General features: G+C 28.7%; 1 protein-coding gene and 2 long non-coding RNA genes across 5 annotated transcripts in view; 1 reads left to right on the top strand and 2 right to left on the bottom strand.

Moving 5' to 3' along the window:
- LOC142241487 (uncharacterized) overlaps positions 1–22,182 on the top strand; it is a 206,783-nt gene that overhangs the window by 150,547 nt on the left and 34,054 nt on the right. The window lies entirely within an intron of this gene.
- Positions 1–22,182, bottom strand: part of shn (zinc finger protein schnurri) — a 239,578-nt gene that overhangs the window by 183,416 nt on the left and 33,980 nt on the right. The gene's annotated exons all lie outside the window — the stretch shown is intronic.
- On the bottom strand, positions 15,565–16,007 carry LOC142241488 (uncharacterized). The gene is made up of 2 exons (XR_012723653.1): positions 15,878–16,007; positions 15,565–15,804 (listed from the first exon to the last, which is right to left on the bottom strand). It is a non-coding gene; the product is annotated as an uncharacterized LOC142241488 (long non-coding RNA).

The following is a 22,182-nucleotide window of genomic DNA, read 5'->3' as shown; positions in this document are numbered from 1 at the left end:
TGAAAATTGCTTGAAACTCGATGTAAAATTTCCAGATTTTACTTCTACAGATTTAAGATTTCAAATCAAGACGTTATTTTATAATTTTCTTGCACACTTACAAGAGATGTTAATGATTCCTCTAAGACTCAAACAAAAATGGTTCTTATAAATCCAGAATCTGATATAGTCTTCATAGGTGAAATTTTTAAATTTATCTTCGGAAAATGTCCTCAAGTCCCCAAGCTCTCCTGATATTTCAAAGGAAACCCTAATATTTGGTTCATGGTGGTGGGTACTTAAGATTCGGCCCGGCTGAACTTACTGCTGTATATACTTGTTTTATTTAATTTTGTGCAAATTACTTGTCCTCAAATTTAGGTTCCGTAATCCTTCATATTAGGCAAATATTTTTTTTGTCAGTGTAAAAGCATCACTGGACCGTTTCTAGCGAGGAGACTATTGTGAAAAAAATTGTCATAATTTTCCTAAATATTTGAAAATTTTTAAGGCGAATTTCTTATTGGGCAATTCCCTTTTTTCGAAAATGATCATCTCAAAAAAAATTCCCCAATACCGAAGTGTTAATGTAAATACTTCGTATAGGGTATCACAGTTCAGCCACTTGTTGTAGTTTTAAGTACTGACTTGTAATTCCGTATTAGTCTCACCATTCGCTGTTATCGTCGACATCGTCACACTCATCATTGTCGGCTTCTTATAAAAAAGATTTTTCTAAGTTGTTCTCGGTTTAGGTAGCTTTTGGGTTTCGGTTTTGTTTTTTACCCCCCAGTGGTGACTCAAGTCAAGTTAAGTCAAGGCATTTACTCATCATCATGGAGGTGGCCTAGGAAGATGAAGGAGGATGATATCTAATAGGTTGGCGTCTAGTTGTCGCAAATGTTCTGCCATTGTTATACCATGAGGTGCAATGCAGAAGGGTCGTATTGTTGTTGTTGTTGTTGTTGCTGCTGTTGCTGTTGCTAGTCATCCATGGAACTTTAGGTTATTATTTTGTTGCCTTACAAGGTAGCTTTGAAATGGGTTTGGTGGCGCAAGAGGAATTTGAATGTTATTGCCGTTCTGTTAAAGTACCTCGTCTGTCCTGTCTTTAAACAGTTTGCAGATAAAACCAAAACAACAACAACGATAACAAAGAGCATCAAGAGAATTCCATCATTTGGTTTCACAGTCAAGTTGTATTGTACACACGTACAAATGGCCATCCGTCCGCCCGACCTTACAACCATTCGGCCCATTGTCGAATTGTACGTCTGGCTTTACGTCTGTTGAACTGGCATTGTTGCTTGCATTAGACTTTGTTGCTTTTCGAATAGAGACCAAATGATTCTGTTGCTAATGCCCTAGCTGACTTGTTTGTTTGTGTTAGATGGATGGTTGCCTAAGTGTTTCCGAGAATGTGGATGATGATGATGGCATGGTGACTCGGGTATACTTTTGTTGCTGCTGATGATGATGATAATACTCTCTATGACATAGCAATGTGTCAGAGAGAGAGAGAGGGCAGAGGGTTAACAATGTGTGCACACAACACAAGGCAGAAATTTTGCAAACATGGAATGTCTGTTGCTGTCATGATGACGGCATGTGTGTGCGTCTCTATTGAACATGAATAACAACCGCCTTGTTGGCGGACTCTTAAACAGCAACAGCACATGACACGTTTATCCAAATGTTGTACCCCTTGCGAAACACTCCCCTGAGATTTATTCACACAGCATCTTGTTTTTATCCAGGCGAGGAGAGCCCATTGCCCATTTGTTCTCTTTTTGTTTGAGTGGGGGAAAATTCGAATAACAGATATTTGTAATGTCACTGTATACACTGAACGGAAAAACTTCATCAATATGATGATTTTCAACATTAATTTGATGAAATGTTTCTTCGATTTTGAGCTTACAACGCATTTCATCATCGTAATGAAGAATTTTACATCAATTTTTCATCAAATATATTCATCAATTTAATGAAATTATTGCATCATCTTGAAGAAAAAGTGTCATTTAATTGATGTATTTGTTTCTTCCTTTTGATGAAAAACGGTATTCAAATTGATGTCCGATAGTCTCTATACAATGAATATTCTGCATCATTCAAATGAAAGGTATTCATCAAAAGTTAGTAATTTATTCATTAAAATTACATTACTTCAATGACTACATTGCATCAAACTAATGTATATTTTACATTTAACCAATGAAACACTGACATCGAAATGAACTTTGGTTTCAGCCTTAGAAACTAGTTCTAAATTGTACAATATCCAATATAATTACAAATATTTTAAGTGAATTAGGAAATATTATTTTTATCAAAAAATCTTAAAAATAATATTCACTACACTTGCGATTATTAATGGATTATACATTTCAATATTAACATAGATTTGTGAATGGAAAAAGTATACATACGATATTAATGAAAAATTGGCATAAATATAAGACGTTTTCAGCGTTTCATATAATATTAACATAAATATACTTATAAATGAATGGCCCTATTGGAATATAAGCCATTATTATTCGCTTAAAATGGTTAATATTTTAGAAATTGTTAGCTGATTTAATATTATACTCTTAGTATAGATTAATATAATAATTGTAGTCACCATTTTCTAAATTGATATTTCCAATAACAACAATAAAAGGTTTTATATTCCAATTTGTAAGTGGTTGTCTACTTCTGGAATACTTTCTGCTAGAAATATTGACGATTCTTGGGAGTATTCTCCATACGTATTTTCCATTTTTATCATTTCGGACTTATTTTTATGTTGGAAATAAGTAGCCATATAGACACCAAGTCAAACGCATCATAAATGATGGGGCTATAAAGGCAGATTTAAATATTAGTTATTTAATGATATGCATAATTGTACTAATTTTTTTTTTCATAACAAACCTACGTTTGGCACATCAATTTTATCAAAAACCTGTCTAATGCCAGCATTTTTAACATAGTGTTCTTTCTCAATTAAATTGTACCAATATACTATATCAGTTTGGTTACCCAGTCTAATATTGATGTGCAGTATTTATGCAGTACTCCGAAGTCCATGTTAATCTAAACGAAATAACAACATATACATGTAAAGGGTGATTCTTTTGAGGTTAGGATTTTCATGCATTAGTATTTGACAGATCACGTGGGATTTCAGACATGGTGTCAAAGAGAAAGATGCTCAGTATGCTTTGACATTTCATCATGAATAGACTTACTAACGAGCCACAACGTCGAATTTTCAGTGAATGGGCCCTAGAAAAGTTGGCAGAAAATCCGCTTTTTTATCGACAAATTTTGTTCAGCGATGAGGCTCATTTCTGGTTGAATGGCTACGTAAATAAGCAAAATTGCCGCATTTGGAGTGAAGAGCAACCAGAAGCCGTTCAAGAACTGCCCATGCATCCCGAAAAATGCACTGTTTGGTGTGGTTTGTACGCTGGTGGAATCATTGGACCGTATTTTTTCAAAGATGCTGTTGGACGCAACGTTACGGTGAATGGCGATCGCTATCGTTCGATGCTAACAAACTTTTTGTTGCCAAAAATGGAAGAACTGAACTTGGTTGACATGTGGTTTCAACAAGATGGCGCTACATGCCACACAGCTCGCGATTCTATGGCCATTTTGAGGGAAAACTTCGGAGAACAATTCATCTCAAGAAATGGACCGGTAAGTTGGCCACCAAGATCATGCGATTTGACGCCTTTAGACTATTTTTTGTGGGGCTACGTCAAGTCTAAAGTCTACAGAAATAAGCCAGCAACTATTCCAGCTTTGGAAGACAACATTTCCGAAGAAATTCGGGCTATTCCGGCCGAAATGCTCGAAAAAGTTGCCCAAAATTGGACTTTACGAATGGACCACCTAAGACGCAGCCGCGGTCAACATTTAAATGAAATTATCTTCAAAAAGTAAATGTCATGGACCAATCTAACGTTTCAAATAAAGAACCGATGAGATTTTGCAAATTTTATGCGTTTTTTTTTAAAAAAAAGTTATCAAGCTCTTAACAAATCACCCTTTAGTAAGAATATTAAAATAAGGTGAACGTTTGAATTTAGTTACTTACCAACTGTGCTCCTCGAAATTCTATATACTGTGGCCAGGCACTAAATATATCACTATGGTTATCGTGTTCGTCAAATATTTGACGTATTCAGTACGTCAATATCCCATCGTCAGATCTGTCGATGCGGTGGGAATTCATTTTCTCATTCAGAAAAGGTCTTCTATGACGGGTACTTCACCTAATTTTCCAGGGTGAGAAAAGTCTCTTCACAGTACCTCTCGATGCTTACTTCTTGTGGTATATACTTCTCGTTTACTATATTTTTTTCCAAATCGCTAAACTCGCAGGCCGTTGGAGTTTCTCTTGGAGCCGCAATGTATTTCCATAAATATATGAACGTTTGCAAGATGCCTTTTACAGGAAATTTTTGTGTGAATGCGCTGTTACATATCGTATCACTATTTTGGAAACCTTTAAAATGTTTGTAAACGCCACAAATATTTTTATATATTACTAAAATTTCTCGAACATATAGCACTCCGTTTATGTTAAACTTACAACACTTAAAATATCTCCAATTCGCAAAAGTATTAAAAGCTATTTTATGAACGTGCGATCACAATAAATGTCACTTCACAAATGAATTTATTTATCCTTCAACAAATTTCACACACAGCAGACATAACGGATTTTCTCAAAGGCATTGCTTTTGTGTGTGTTTTATCAATAAAAGCACAAAAAAATGTAAATGAATAACATGTGATGAAAATTTTCTTCAACTTGATTACTGATTTCATTAAATGAATGAAAGATTTTCATCAAAATGATGATCAACAATTGATGTAAGTTTCTTCATTGAGTTGATGACGGTGTTTTTCAACTGAAAACAGAAAACATCAAATTGAATACCGAATTCATAAAAACAATGTAATTTCTACATCAATTTGATGAAGATTTTTTGATGATTTTGTTTCATTAATTTGATGATGTACTTTTCTTTCAGTGTATGTGTGTCGTGTATGAGTGGGCTTTAAAATGTTGCATGTCGATTTTTTTGCACACTTATTTGTTTTTAATTTTTCTCTTTAAATGTTTTCTATATTTCCCTATGTATTTGTAAAGGCATTTCATGTTGATTGTGGGAGACTGTGTGACAGAGAGTGAGAGAGGGGGCATTATGTCGTAGTTGTACGTTCACATTCCTTTGGAGCATATTTTGTTTGCTTTTCTTTTCCTGACGAATCTATTTAAGGAGATTTTTTTTGTTGTATTGTCGTTATTTTTAGTTTCATTGATTTGATAAAAATTCATTGGCGTCATAGTCTATGATTGTTTTGATGATGGTATTGCTTTTTATAACCTCTCGCATACACTAAGGAAACAATTACTAGGCTAATATGGAAGACTAGGCAATCTTTTTTATAATTACATGCTGTTTAGAACTCATTTTTTTTAATAAAAAATTTTAATTAAAACAAAGTTTCAGTTTTTTTATTTTAAAAATATTTTTGATAAAATTTGTGACATTTCTTGCCACAATAAAGATTAAATTAAATGTTTAATTCATTTGCGGTAGCCTATTTGTAAATGAGAAGCTTGACAAGTGGCCTTCCCATCTAGATATTAAAAATGACCTCAGACACTCCCTCAATGTCTCTAGAACATTAGGTGCAGGATAGTTATAGTGGCGATCCCTGCTTCGACCGAACACCAAAAAGTTTTTCAGCGGTGGATTATCCCACCTCAGTCATGCTGGTTACATTTCTGAGGGTCTCAAAACTTCTCTAAGTGGTTTCACTGCAATGTGGAACGTCGTTCGGACATGGAATCGGGCAGCACTCAGTGATAAGAGAGAAGTTCACCAATGTGGTATCACAATGGACTGAATAGTCTAAGTGAGCCTGATACATCGGACTGCCACCTAACCTAACCTAACCTAAGCTAACCTAACCTAGGTATAGTGGCAGCCCATTATTTTACATCGGGAACTTCTCCCTTATCAATGAGTGCTGCTCCAATATATGTTTAGCTCAATGATATGATATCTTCCTTTTTCTAGCCGAAGATAATCCACCGCTTAAAATCTTTTTGGTGTTTTGTCGAAACTAGAAATAAAAATTTTACAAAATTTTCTACAGAAATAAACATTTTACAACATTTTTTATAGAAATAAAATTTCGACAAAATTGTCTATAGAAATAAAATTTTGACAAAATTTTCTACACAAACAAAATTTTCTATAAAAATAAAATTTTGACAAAATTTTCTATAGAAATAAAATTTTGACAAAATTGTCTGTAGAAATAAAATTTTTGACAAAATATTCTATTGAAATAAAATCTTGACAAAATTGTCTATAGAAATAAAATTTTGACAAAATTTTCTATAGAATTAAAATTTTGACAAAATTTCCTATAAAAATAAAATTTTGACAAAATTTTCTGTAGAAATAAAATTTTGACAAAATTTTCTATTGAAATAAAATTTTGACAAAATTTTCTATAGAAATAAAATGTTGACAAAATTTTCTACAGAAATAAAATTTTGACAAAATTTTCAATAGAATTAAAGTTTTGACAAAATTTCCTATAAAAATAAAATTTTGACAAAATATTCTATAGAAATAAAATTTTGACAAAATTTTCTATAGAAATAAAAATTTGACAAAATTTTCTATACAAATAAAAATTTTGACAAAATTTTCTACGCGAACAAAATTCTCTATAAAACTAAAATTTTTTTCTATAGAAAAAAAAAAATTTGACAAAATTTTCTATAGAAATAAAATCTTGACAAAATTGTATATAGAAATAAAATCTTGACAAAACTGTCTATAGAAATAAAATTTTGACAAAATTTTCTACAGAAATAAAATTTTGACAAAATTTTCTATTGAAATAAAATTTCGACAAAATTTTCGATAGAAATAAAATTTTGACAAAATTTTCTATAGAAATAAAATTTTGACAAAAATTTCTATAGAAATAAAATTTTGACAACATTTTCTATAGAAATAAAAATTTGACAAAATTTTCTATAGAAATAAAAATTTTGACAAAATTTTCTACACGAACAAAATTCTCTATACAACTAAAATTTTTTTCTATAGAAAAAAAAATTTGACAAAATTTTCTCTAGAAATAAAATCCTATAAAAATAAAATTTTGACAAAATTTTCTACAGAAATAAAATTTTGACAAAATTTTCTATTGAAATAAAATTTTGACAAAATTTTCTATAGAAATAAAATTTTGTCAAAATTTTCTATAGAAATAAAATTTTGACAAAATTTTCTATACGAATAAAATTTTGAAAAAATTTTCTATAGAAATAAAATTGTGACAAAATTTTCTATAGAAATAAACTTTTAACGAAATTTTCTATAGAAATAAAAATTTTACAACAATTTTTATAGAAATAAAATTTTGACAAAATTTTCTATAGAAATAAAATTTTGACAAAAATTTCTATAGAAATAAAATTTTGACAAAATTTTCTATAGAAATAAAAATTTTACAAAATTTTCTATAGAAATAAAAATTTTACAACATTTTTATAGAAACAAAATTTTGACAAAATTGTCTATAGAAATAAAATTTTGACAAATTTTTCTATAGAATTAAAATTTTGACAAAATTTCCTATAAAAATAAAATTTTGACAAAATTTTCTGTAGAAATAAAATTTTGACAAAATTTTCTATTGAAATAAAATTTTGACAAAATTTTCTATAGAAATAAAATGTTGACAAAATTGTCTATAGAAATAAAATTTTGACAAAATTTTCTATAGAATTAAAATTTTGACAAAATTTCCTATAAAAATAAAATTTTGACAAAATTTTCTGTAGAAATAAAATTTTGACAAAATTTTCTATAGAAATAAAAATTTGACAAAATTTTCTATACAAATAAAAATTTTGACAAAATTTTCTACGCGAACAAAATTCTCTATAAAACTAAAATTTTTTTCTATAGAAAAAAAAAAATTTGACAAAATTTTCTATAGAAATAAAATCTTGACAAAATTGTATATAGAAATAAAATCTTGACAAAACTGTCTATAGAAATAAAATTTTGACAAAATTTTCTACAGAAATAAAATTTTGACAAAATTTTCTATTGAAATAAAATTTCGACAAAATTTTCGATAGAAATAAAATTTTGACAAAATTTTCTATAGAAATAAAATTTTGACAAAAATTTCTATAGAAATAAAATTTTGACAACATTTTCTATAGAAATAAAAATTTGACAAAATTTTCTATAGAAATAAAAATTTTGACAAAATTTTCTACACGAACAAAATTCTCTATACAACTAAAATTTTTTTCTATAGAAAAAAAAATTTGACAAAATTTTCTCTAGAAATAAAATCCTATAAAAATAAAATTTTGACAAAATTTTCTACAGAAATAAAATTTTGACAAAATTTTCTATTGAAATAAAATTTTGACAAAATTTTCTATAGAAATAAAATTTTGTCAAAATTTTCTATAGAAATAAAATTTTGACAAAATTTTCTATACGAATAAAATTTTGAAAAAATTTTCTATAGAAATAAAATTGTGACAAAATTTTCTATAGAAATAAACTTTTAACGAAATTTTCTATAGAAATAAAAATTTTACAACAATTTTTATAGAAATAAAATTTTGACAAAATTTTCTATAGAAATAAAATTTTGACAAAAATTTCTATAGAAATAAAATTTTGACAAAATTTTCTATAGAAATAAAAATTTTACAAAATTTTCTATAGAAATAAAAATTTTACAACATTTTTATAGAAACAAAATTTTGACAAAATTGTCTATAGAAATAAAATTTTGACAAATTTTTCTACACAAACAAAATTTTCTATAGAAATAAAATGTTGACAAAATTTTCTACAGAAATCAAATTTTGACAAAATTTTCTATAAAAATAAAATTTTGACTAAATTTTCTATAGACATAAAATTTTGACAAAATTCTATAGAAATAAATGTTTGACAAAATCTTTTGTAGAAATAAAATTTTTACAAAATTTTCTATAGACATAAAATTTTGACAAAATTCTATAGAAATAAATGTTTGACAAAATCTTTTGTAGAAATAAAATTTTTACAAAATTTTCTATGGAAATAAAATTTTACGAAAATTTTCTATAGAAATAAAATTTTATGAAACTTTTCTATAGAAATAAAATTTTGACGAAATTTTCTATAGAAATAAAATTTTAAGAAATTTTTTCAAGAAATAAAATTTTGACAACATTTTCTATAGAAATAAAATTTTGACAAAATTGTTTATAGAAATAAAAGTTTAAGAAAATTTTCCATAGAAATAAAATTATAAGAAAATTTTCTATAGAAATAAAATTTTAAGAAAATTTTCTATAGAAATAAAATTTTAAGAAAATTTTCTATAGAAATAACATTTTGACAAAATTTCTATGGAAATCAAATTTTTAAGAAAATTTTCTATAGAAATAAAAATTTTGACAAAAATTTTCTATAGAAATATAATTAAAAAAGCAAAAAATCTACGAAATCAAAATGTTGACAAAAGTTTCTATAGAAATAAGATTTTAAGAACATTTTCTACAGAAATAAAATTTTGACAAATATGTTTATAGAAATACAATTTTAAGAAAATTTGCTATAGAAATACAATTTTCTATAGAAATACAATTTTCTATAGAAATAAAATTTTCTATAGAAATAAAATTTTAAGAAAATTTTCTGAAATTTTTATAAAATATATTATACAAATAAAATTTTAACAAAATTGTCCATACAAATAAATTTTTTGACAAAATTTTCTATTTAAATAAAATTTTGACAAAACATTTTTTATAGAAATGAAATTTTGACAAAATTTTCTATAGAAATAAAATTAAATTTCAAGCAAATTTTTATAGAAATAAAATTTTGACAAACTTTTTTATACAAATAAAATTGTGAGAACATTTTCTTTAGAAATAAAATTTAGAGAAAATTTTCTATAGAAATAAAATTGTGAGAAAATTTGAGACTCTCTTCCAAATTTAACTTCCGTTACCGCTCCATTTGAACCGAGAGGTCTATGTTTCATCAAACTCACTTGTAATTCTTTTATAGTAAATTTATGGCCTCACGTGTCCATAATAAAATCCCTAACCGCTGCAAAAGTTGTAATATTATATAGGTCCAGTTCACCAATGTGGTATCACAATGGACTGAATAGTCTAAGTGAGCCTGATACATCGGGCTGCCACCTAACCTAACCTAACCTTATATAGGTCCTCTATACGACAATCCATTACGAGAAGATGTTTTGAATGCGTTCCATGATGATAGGTAATTAAAAAACCTACGAATTACTTCAATTTTTTATAAAAATAAAAATAACTACAATTTTGATAAAATTTTCTATAGAAATAAAATGTTGGCAATATTTTCTATAGAAATAAAATTTTGACAATATTTTCCATAGAAATAAAAGTTTGACAAAATTTTGTATAGAAATAAAAGCTTCACAAAATTTTCTATAGAAATAAATTTTGGACAAAATGTTTTATAGAAATAAAATTTTGACCAAATGTTCTATAGAAATATAATTTTGACAACATTTTCTATAGACATAAAATTTGTAATATTATTCTGTAACTATTTACATTCCTAAAAAAATTATGGGGGTTTTAAAGTCTCAGGAGTATCTTTAGACTACAGCAGTAAGTGATTATTAAGACAAAATTTTGAGCATAGTAATGATGTAGGAGCCACCGTGGTGCAATGGTTAGCATGCTCGCCTTGCATACACAAGGTCGTGGGTTCGATTCCTGCTTCGACCGAACACCAAAAAGTTTTTTTTAGCGGTGGATTATCCCACCTCAGTAATGCTGGTGACATTTCTGAAGGTTTCAAAGCTTCTCTAAGTGGTTTCACAGCAATGTGGAACGCCGTTCGGACTCGGCTATAAAAAGGAGGTCCCTTGTCATTGAGCTTAAGATGGAATCGGGCAGCACTCAGTGATAAGAGAGAAGTTCACCAATGTGGTATCACAATGGACTGAATAGTCTAAGTGGGCCTGATACATCGGGCTGCCACATAACCTAACCTAATGATGTATAGGAATAAAATAAAAATTAAAAAAAATATCATTTATAAAAGGAGAAGCCTAACCCAGTTCTAGAGAATTCTATTCTTTAAAAATTTCGTATAATTTAATTTATTTTTTGTTAAATTTAATTGGGTTTTAACATAATAATTAATACTTTTCCTACGAAATTATTTTTATTTTTATCAAACTCTCTAATCCATATGATAACACATCACATCACATAATAAAACTTGATTCGCACCATTTATTTGTCCAGTGAAATTTGATAGTGCTTTATCATCAGATTTGTTTATTCTACTTAGAAAGAAAACAATTTCGCATTATTGTACAATTTAATCATTATCTCTGCTACCTTCCATGCTTTATCATTGTTATATTAATTTAACTTTGGGGGGTTTATCTAATCGCTGGTGAATATTTTTAGTTTTATGTCATTAAAAGTAATTATTTGTGAAAATGAATTATTCATATCTAATTACAAAAGTTGAGTAATTTCTTTGTAAAGTGAAAATATCCAACAATTAGTTTTGTTAATTTTTTAATAAACTAAAAAGGTCAAGAAAAATTTCGATAGCCAATTTAACTTTATTTTAGTTCATGAAAAGTACTTGATTTTAGTTTAATTTTGTCAAATGTTCGAAAAAAAAATTATTTTAAGTATTTTTTTATTGTAAGTAATTGGTGAAGTTTGGGAAGGAGCCGCTTTGGAGTTAGACGATAAAAAAGACATACCGGCTAAACCTAGAGCACATGCATGGATACCGGCAAACCCTCTTGATCCTGAGTCAATACTAGAGAGACTAAGAGAATGTAACCCAGATCTTCCAACCGCCGATGATCGCTATCAGTTTACATCTTTAACAAAGCAAAGTCCACAAGAGCTCCGGAGGATTGGGACACCTACAAGATGAATCTGAGAGCATATAAACGAGAACTGAGAAAGTCTCAGTATTGAGAATACGTAAGAGGCTTCCAGACTACGGAAGGTACTAGCATCCACTAACACCGCTCCAGGTTTCATTAAAACCTCGTAGGGAAATTGGACAACGTCCAGTAAGGAGACTTTGGAGGTACTTTTGGACACACACTTCCTTGGAAATCAGGCGGTTGAACCATGTTCTGGCGGTGTAACAGAGGCTCTGCGAGGAAATTGTGTCGGAATCTAGAATAAAATGGGCTTTAAATAGCTTTGGACATTTAAATCCCCCGGACCTGATGGAATTACTCCGGCGGAATTACAAGCAGTGGCTGAAAGAATTATCCCCTGGTTGACGGTGATATATAAACGATGTGTAAACTTAGCATATATTCCAGAAAAGTGGAGGGAAACAAAAGTCGTCTTCATACCTAAAGCAGGAAAAGCCTCTCACTCGAGTGCGAAGGATTTCCGACCAATCAGCTTATCCTCATTCCTACTTAAGACCCTGGAGAGGATGATAGACATGTACCTTAGAACCAGCGTGGATTCAAGTTTGCTCTCGAAACGACAGCATGCATACTCGAAGGGCAGGTCTACTGAGACCGCATTGCATGAACTAGTCAGCTTTATTGAAAGCTCACTATCTGTCAAAGAATCCACAATCGTGGCGTTTCTAGACATCGAAGGGGCGTTCAATAACGTCCATCCGAGCTCGATATTAAATGGACTGACAACTCTGAATATTGATTCAGGTATACTTAGGCTGTTAGACGAACTTCTAAGGAAGAGACGCATTTCAGCCACACTAGGACAAGCAAACATACAAAGGTATGTGAACAGAGGCACTCCTTAAGGAGGAGTTCTATCACCTCTTCTTTGCAATGTTGCTATAAACAACCTTCTGATTTCCGTAGAAAAAGAAAGGATAAAAGTGGTGGCATACGCAGATGATGTGGCGCTAGCAGTCAGGGGAAAATTCCCATCCACAATCAGATATATTATACAGAGAGCTCTCCGGATGACTGAGAAATGGGCGAAAGATAATGGTCTTGGGGTAAATCCAGCAAAGACAGAACTAGTCATGTACTGCAAAGATAGCAAAACTCCCACGGTTATGCCCATTTCCTTAGGGGGTATTGAAATTCCCTTTAGTGAGTGTGCAAAATACTTTGGCGTTATTTTGGACAGGAAGCTGAACTTTAGGCTTAATATTGAAGAGAGGGCGAGAAAAGCCACGGTAGCTTTGTACTCGTGCAAAAAGGCAATAGGGAAAAAGTGGGTACTAAAACCAAAAACTGTGCATTGGCTATACACGGCAGTAGTTAGACCTATAATGCTATATGGTGTTGTAGTCTGGTGGCCGGCACTTCAGAAACCGACTTAGATAAAGTTCAGCGTATGGCGAGCTTATGTATCTCAGGCGCATTTAGTAAGACAGGAACAGTCTTCCTTAATGTCATGCTACATCTATTGCCTTTAGACATTTTGGTCAAACAGTCAGCTGCAACAACGGCTGTGCGGTTGCGCGAGCTATCGCTGTGGTCGGAAAAATGTAAGGTCCTCAAAGTAATGCCAGATGTGCCTAACGTAGTGGATTACACCCTGGCAAAACCACTTTTCGACAAAAAGTTTGAAACTCTAATTCCCAACAGTGAGGCATGGTGTACACAGACCCCGGGGAATAAAAGATATATAGATTTCTATACTGATGGCTCCAAATTGAATGTACAAGTGGGGTTCGGAGTATATTCTAAAGATCTGGAAATTCGAATAGCAAAAATATTACCTATTCACTGTAGTATTTTTCAGACTGAAATATTGGTAATAAGAGAGGTGGTGAATTGGCTGAGAAGTAATGTTCCAACAAATATTGGCATTAATATATACTCAGACAGTCAACCTGCAATAAAATCCTTGGACTCTGTGTTCCTTAACACGAAAACGGCCATAGACTGCCGCAAATCTCTCAACGAGATGGCTGAGCAGTACAATATTCACCTAATATGGGTGCCTGGTCATAGGAACATACCGGGGAACTGCGAAGCAGATGTGTTAGCAAGGCTAGGAGCTACCTTGCATATTCCAGGGCAACTAGAATCTGTTGGTATGCCTCTGGCCACCTGCAAGATCTTACTGCGTGAGAAAGCTGTTATGATGGCCAATATTCGATGGGAGAATTGCAAGGGTTGTAACGACACCAAGCAAATATGGCCCCATTTAAACTTAAACCGCACACTAGATATGCTAGTGTTCTCAAGGCGTCAGATAGCACTCCTGATATCTGCTATAACGGGTCGCTGCCTGATAGGTGAATTTGCGAAAACTATAGGTGCGAAGTATAATAACTATTGTATAAGCTGTCATGATGTGGAGGAAAAGAAATCAATTAAACACCTTTTGTGTGAGTGTCCTGCTTTTTGTGTAAGGCGTAAGCGAATTTTAGGAGCATATAGCTTTAGATTACTGGCGGACCTGGAAAACGTTAACTTAAGCAGTTTGTTAATGTTTTTAGCAATCTGGTTGGTTCCACAAAAGTAAATAATAGAGAAGGTTCAGTGGTTAAGACTAGAAGTGCCCATATGTAATAGGTACTTTTAGTTAAATGTGGTATCACAATGGACTGAATAGTCTAAGTGAGCCTGAAATTTAATCGGGCTGCCACTTTAACCTAACCTACATAAGTATTGTTTTTTCTTACGTTAATGACATGACTAAAAATAAGAGCTCGAACAGATGCGATTTGAATCCGGAAAAAATTTTAGTTTGCCAGAACACTCCAAAAAAGCCAGTTCCAACTTTTGTCTCTAATTTTTTCCTTCTAAATAGGACTTTTTTTTTACAAAGAAAAAAACTTATTTTTTACTAAATTTTCTTTAATTTGATAAGAAGAAATATCATATTGCAATTACTAAAATATTTTAATTAAAATTTTTTAAAATAAAACTACATTTTCTTCTGAGGTGGGTTCAATTTTCTTGGGAGTAATGAGATCTAAAGTGGTGTGGGTGAATGAATGGTTCGCTCATGTATGGTGAGTGGAAATAACCATATTTGTGATATATACCAATACTAAATTAATAGCTCTCTCTCCCTCTCATTAAATGTTTTCAATATAATTGCCTTTCCACCATGGTAGACTGACATTTTTGGTTAACTTTTCATAATAATGAGATCTGGAGTAGAGTGGGTGATTGAATAGTTCGATCTCATATAGTAAATGAAACAAAAATAATACCTTTTTCATCTTCTCTTGCTCTCTCTCTCTCTCTCTCTCTCAAAAATAAACATAACCCGCTTGTTCGGGTAAGTAGTGAAAGCCTACTTATATAGCTACCTATTCGTAAACACCCCTACTTATAATCCTGACTACCGCCCTTGTATTTGAGCGGAGAATTTAACGAGGACATGTCGCTCAAAATAACCAATAGACTATTCTCTGCATTATCGGTAACCGCCCATTTGGTAGCTGGAAATTAACACATAATTTCTCCGCAAAGCGCTACCCACAGAAAAGGGTGGTGCAAATATTCTAGGTAAATAAGCACTTCAAATCGATAATCTGGAACGATTTTTATTGATTTTAATTAAGGCTAATTTATATTTTGACTCTGTCTACATAAGTTCTAAACTATTTAATTGTAAATGAAATAATTAAGTCATGATTATATAAACAAACAGAGACAATATTAATATTCGTTGTAAGACGCATTTACTCTTCCTTTGTCGGCGCATTTCCAAGCGTATTTGTGGTTCTGGAGGTCCATTGCTGCTAGGAAGTTAAGACACCGATTCTGAAATTAAAAAGTATATATGAAATAAATATAATTGATCTGTAATAAAATTATAACTAATTTGTTTACTTACATTTTTAAATTACATTTGTTTTGAATCACGTGAATGAATCCGTATGCGACCAACCGATTTGAAACCAAGAGAACAACTGAACAAATGTTATAACGTCTAGCGGGACTTTGTTTATTTGTGTTCTTTAAAAACATCTTAAGATTATATCATATCTCTTTATACATTACGCGTAAGCACCGAAACCAAATTAAGAACATAATTGTGTGGTTTTGTTTTGCTTAATTTTGCTAGGGACACTATTTCACTTGATTTATTTTTTCAATTTCTCTCTCAACTTTTTTGTGCGAGAGAGACAACGTCTTTCCTATCGATTTCATACAAAACTGGTAATGCCCAATATAGTCTATTGGACATTTAATAGATTACTTTATGGTGCTGAATTGGGTGAAATGAAATGGTGCATTATATGCATTTAGAAATGGAGTCTTTAGTACTTTTTGAATTCATTATTCTATACCAAGATAACCGCCTGCACGTGTGGAGTGCTTATATAAGCAGGATAAAAGCGACAATAGCTATTTGCCGAACAAGCGGGAAGCTTTATCTTACTTGTTATACGTACCAGGGATGGAAAATGCAGTACTATAGTACCTTTTTCAATACTTTTTCACCCTGGTCAGTACCGTAGTACCCCCGCGAATGATTTAGTACCTTTTGTGTAGACAGTTTTGATCAGTTTTGAAAAAGACTTTAACAAACTTATTTCCTAATAGTCTCTTACAAATTTGACAAAACAGACAAGTTCATGCGGGAAATCTTGATTTTGTAAAAGTCACAGTCAAAAACACGATTTTATTGAATTTCCCTACTGTTTTAGTCGAAAAAAGCATATTATTCTACATTACGTTTCCTAGATAAGAAGTTATCGATCGCGTACTAAAATAATGGGAACCATTACAGTCACGGTCGAAACATGAGACAAAAATAATCTACCAACATTTGGAGAAAATCTTACCAAAAACTACAAAAAAATATTATTTTGTAAAAATGTTGTCAAAATTTTATTTCTACAGGAAATTTTGTCCATTTTTTTTCTTTTGGAAAATGTTGTGAAAATTTTATTTTATTTTTTGTTAAAATTTTATATCTATAGAAAATTTTGACAAAATTTTTTTTTCTATAAAAAATTTTGTCAACATTTTATTTCTATAAAAAATTTTGTCAACATTTTATTTCTATAGAAAATTTTGTCGAAATATAGAAAATATATAGAAAATTTTGTAAAAATTTCTATAGAAATAACAATTTGAAAAAATTTTTTATTGATATAAAATTTAGACAAAAAATAAAATAAAATTTTGGCAAAATTTTTCAAAAGCAAAAAATGGAAAAAATTTTCTGTAGAAATAAAATTTTGACAACTTCTTATCTAGAAAGTATTCTTGTGGAAGCGTAACATAGAATCACATGCTTTTTTGACTAAAACAGTATTAAAATTCAATAGAATCATGTTTTTGACTATGACTTTTACTATAGAGAACGTCGTCAATATTTTATTTCTATAGAAAATTTTATAAAAATTTTATTTCTGTAGAAAATTTTGTCAACATTTTATTTCTGATGAAAATGTTGTGAACATTTTATTTCTGATGAAAATGTTGTCAAAATTTTATTTCTATAGAAAATTTTATCAAAATTTTATTTCTGTAGAAAATTTTGTCAACATTTTATTTCTGATGAAAATGTTGTGAACATTTTATTTCTATAGAATATTTTTTTAACTTTTATTTCTGTTGAAAATTTTGTCAACATTTTATTTCTATATAAAATTTTATCAACATTTTATATCTATGGAAAAAATTTTCAAAATTTTATTTCGGTAGAAAATTTTGTCAACCTTTTTTTTATTTATCTACAGAAAACTTATGAAATACCATGAATTCTACCAAACCGTGATTACAATACTACTGTAGTCTTTGTAAGCCGATATAAAACTAAAAAAAAAAAACTGAGGAGTTGACAAACAAAATTTTATTTTTTTTTTTAATTCAGTCTAAAGATGCTCTTGACAATAATCTTCTAATAGAGTTTTTATTGAAATTTAGTGAAAAGTACTTTTCACTCAAAAAAAAAAACCTTTTTTGTACTTTCTTAAAAATTGTATTTTCCATCCCTGATACATACTAATACAAATCGAATAGCTCTCTCTCCCTCACTCTCTCTCATTAAGTGATTTCAATACAATTACCTCTTCACCTTGGCAGAATAACATTTTTGGTTAATTTTTCAGAATAATAAGATCTGCAATAGCGTGGGTGAATTAATAGTTCGATCTCTTATAGTAAATGGAATAAAAATAATAAAATTCTTCCTCTCTCCCTCTCTCTACCTTATTTTTGTATTACATGTGAATACGAAACCAAATGCTCTCTTCCATTAAATGACTTCAATGCAATTAACTGCATATGTGGTTTAGAATTTTTAATCATTTCTCATTAACATTGTATGTCAAAGACATTTTACTTTGTAATCCCGATTTATTCCTAGACTTAGACCCATCACCTAGGTTTTCTCTTCATACTCCAATTTAGCTATTCCTTGGATACAATTGCAACAGTTTCTGTGCCAGCAAAATAAATGAATAAAAATATGGCAATAAGCCAGAATCCTAGGGAAACAAAGCAGCAAAGGCTCGTTAAGATCTAGAAGGTAAAATTTATTTGTTGCCAAAGTTACAAATATAATATTCTATGAACATGGGTCTGTGTGTGTGTGTCTTTACGGTGTGTTCTACAGGATGCTTATAAGCTGTCTTGCTGTCTGCCTTGTTTGTCTATTTTCTTCTTTAAGTTTAAATTAGATCGGCAAAAAGGCTTCAAGTGAAAAAGAGCTACGGTTTCTTTGGTCTAAAGTTTTGCTGCCATAGTAAATCCTTTATATACGCACACACATACTTGAACAGTATTATGCTCATATAATCTCTTGCAGTATCTTACACATACAAACACACACACACACAATTATACATTCACCCACTTGAAATCAAAGTGGGAAAACTCCATGAGTTCTAAGAAAGGATGAATAAAGATGGATAAAATAAACTTTAAAGATATAAACGAACCATTAAGTACGACATTGAAAGAAATGTTGAAGATTTATGAGAAATTAAATTTCAAAGATTTTTTTTATATTTAGAGATTATTGAATCTTTAAAAAGTTAAAGGGGTTTTCAACAAGAGGTGTTATTTAGATTATCCGGAATTTCGCTTGCTGTCATCTTTGAATCTTTTATTTTTTTTACTACACTATTATTAACAATAAAGAGATACACGCTTCAACATTGAAATTATGAATCTTATAATAATAGACAATAAATTTTTGCTTCGTTCATTTTCATCTCGGTGGATACTAGTCGAAATCGACCTTTTGACTTATCGACTTTTTGTAAAAACTTTTTGTAATCTTCAAAATCACCTATCCGAAACCCAGCAAAAAAAGCATCACCAAAAAAGCAATGAAAATGTTCTTTTTGGATCCGGAAGTGGGCTTGTCATAGGACGGAAGTCCTCTATTTAAACAGCCGTTGCACTGAGTTTGCATCACTTCTTTAGGAGCGAACCGAATTCAATGTTTTGGATGTAAATTAAAAAAATCTGGGATATTTTGTCAAATAAATAATTTTTATAATGTTTTATAATTTATATAATTATTTTTTATAATTTATTTTATAATTTATAATTTTAAAGGATGTTAACGCTTGTTGGAAACATGTGATCTCAAATAAATTTTCAAAAAATCACAAATTTTTCAGATTGGATTTAGCATTTTTTTAGACAAAATTTAAATGTTTTGTACCATTTTCTGAATTCATACTCAGTTTTTAACGTATTTGAAACAAAAAACTTAAAATTATATAAAATAATATTATTATTAAAAGTATGAAAAACTAAGTTATAAAAAATTGAATCAAAAGAACTTCCTTGGTAGTTAAAATAAAGAACATCATTGGGAGTGCATCTTCTGGAAGTGCTTTTAAAGTTGTGCCTTTGGTATAACTTCCAAATTTTTTTGCTGGGAAGTTAATTTAAGAGTGACTTTAGAAAAAATTTAGACAAAATTTTATTTTTATAGAAAACATTTTGAATAAATTTTTCTTTTGTATAGGATATTTTATCAAAATTTTATTTCTATAGAAAATTTTGTCAAAAGTTTATTTCTATAGACAATTTTTGCAAAGTTAATTTTTTATAGACAGTATTTGCAAAATTTTATTTTTATAGCAAATTTTTGCAAAATTTTTAAAAAATTTTTGCAAAATTTTTGAAAAATTTTATTTCTATAGAAAATGTTTGCAAAATTTATTTTTTATAGACATTATTTGCAAAATTTTATTTCTATAGCAACATTTTGCAAAGTTTTTTTTCCTATGGAAAATTTTAGCAAAATTTTATTTCTTTAGAAAATTTTTGCAAAATTTATTTTTCTATAGAAAATTTTTATTTCTTTAGAATATTTTTGCAAAATTTTATGTCTATAGGAAATTTTTAAAAAAATTTTATTTCTATAGAAATTTTGTTTTATAGAACATTTTTGCAACATTTTTGAAAAATTTTACTTCTATAAAAATTTTGCAAAATTTATTTTTTTATAGGCAGTATTTGCAAAATTTTATTTCTATAGCAAATTTTTGTTTTTTTTTTATTTGGTAAGAAAATTTTGCAAAATTTCATGTCTATCATTCATTGAAATTGTTGTCAAAATTTATTTCCTATAGAAAATGTTGTTAAAATTGTATTCCTATAGAAAATTTTGTTAAAATTGTATTCCTATAGAAAATTTTGTTAAAATTGTATTCCTATAGAAAATTTTGTAAATATTTTATTTCTATAGAAAAGTTTGTCAAAATTTTATTACTATAGAAAATTTTATTCTATAGAAACTTTTGTCAAAAAATTATTTCCAAAGAAAATTTTGTCAACAATTTATTTCTATAGAAAAAGTTTGTCAAAATCTTATTTCTATAGAAAATTTTGTCAAAATATTATTTCTTTAGAAAATTTTGTCAAAGTTTTATTTCGATAGAAAATTTTATTTCTGTAGAAAATTTTGTCAAAATTTTATTTCTATGTAAAATTTTGTCAAAATTTTATTTCTATTTAAAATTTTGTCAAAATTTTATTTCTATAAATTTTTCTGCAAAATTTTATTAAAATTTTATTTCTATAGATTTTTGTTTTTGTAATTTTATTTGTGTAGAAAATTTTGTCAAAATATTATTTTTTTTTGACAATTTTGCCAAAATTTTATTTCTATAGAAAATATTGTCAAAATTTTATTTCTATGGAAAATGTTGTTAACATTTTATTTCTATGGAAACTAGAAAATTTTTTAAAAATTTTATTTCTATATAATTTTTTTTATAGAAAATTTTTATAGACAGTATTTTCAAAATTTTATTTCTATAGCAAATTTTTGCAAATTTTTTTTCTATGGAAAATTTTTGCAACATTTATTTTTCTATAGAAAATTTTTGCAAAATTTTATTTCTTTAGAACATTTTTGCAAAATTTTATGTCCATAGAAATTTTTTTAAAATTTTTATTTCTACAGCAAATTTTGTCAAAATGTTATTTCTATAGAAAATTTTGTCAAAAATTTATTTCTATAGAAAAAGTTTGTCAAAACCTTATTTCTATAGAAAATTTTGTCGAAATTTTATTTCTTTAGAAAAATTTGTCAAAGTTTTATTTCTATAGAAAATTTTGTCAAAATTTTATTTCTATCTAAAATTGTGTCAAAATTTTATTTCTATCTAAAATTTTGTCAAAATTTTATTTCTATGTAAAATTTTGTCAAAATTTTATTTCTATCTAAAATTGTGTCAAAATTTTATTTCTATCTAAAATTTTTGTAAAATTTTGTTAAAATTTTATTTCTATAATTTTTGTTTATTTTATTTCTATAGAAAATTTTGTCAAAATATTATTTGTATAGACAATTTTGCCAAAATTTTATTTCTATAGAAAATATGGTCAAAATTTTATTTCTATGGGAAATATTGTTAACATTTTATTTCTATGGAAAATTATTGCAAAATTTTATTACTATAGAAAATTTGTACAAGATTTTATTTCTATGGAAAATTTTGTCAAAATTTTATTTTTATAGAAAATTTTTACAAAATTTTAGTTCTATAGAAAATTTTTACAAGATTTTATTTCTATAGAAAATTTTGTCAAAATTGTATTCCATAGACAATTCTGTCAACATTTTTTCAAAATTTTATTCCTATAGAATACATTTTCTACAGAAATTTTATTTCTACAGAAAATTTGCAAAATTTTATTTCTACAGAAAATTTGCAA

This window comes from Haematobia irritans, chromosome 5, assembly GCF_050003625.1.
Source record: "Haematobia irritans isolate KBUSLIRL chromosome 5, ASM5000362v1, whole genome shotgun sequence".
Taxonomy (NCBI): Eukaryota; Metazoa; Arthropoda; class Insecta; order Diptera; family Muscidae; genus Haematobia; species Haematobia irritans.
This window is presented reverse-complemented; position numbering and strand designations above follow the sequence as displayed.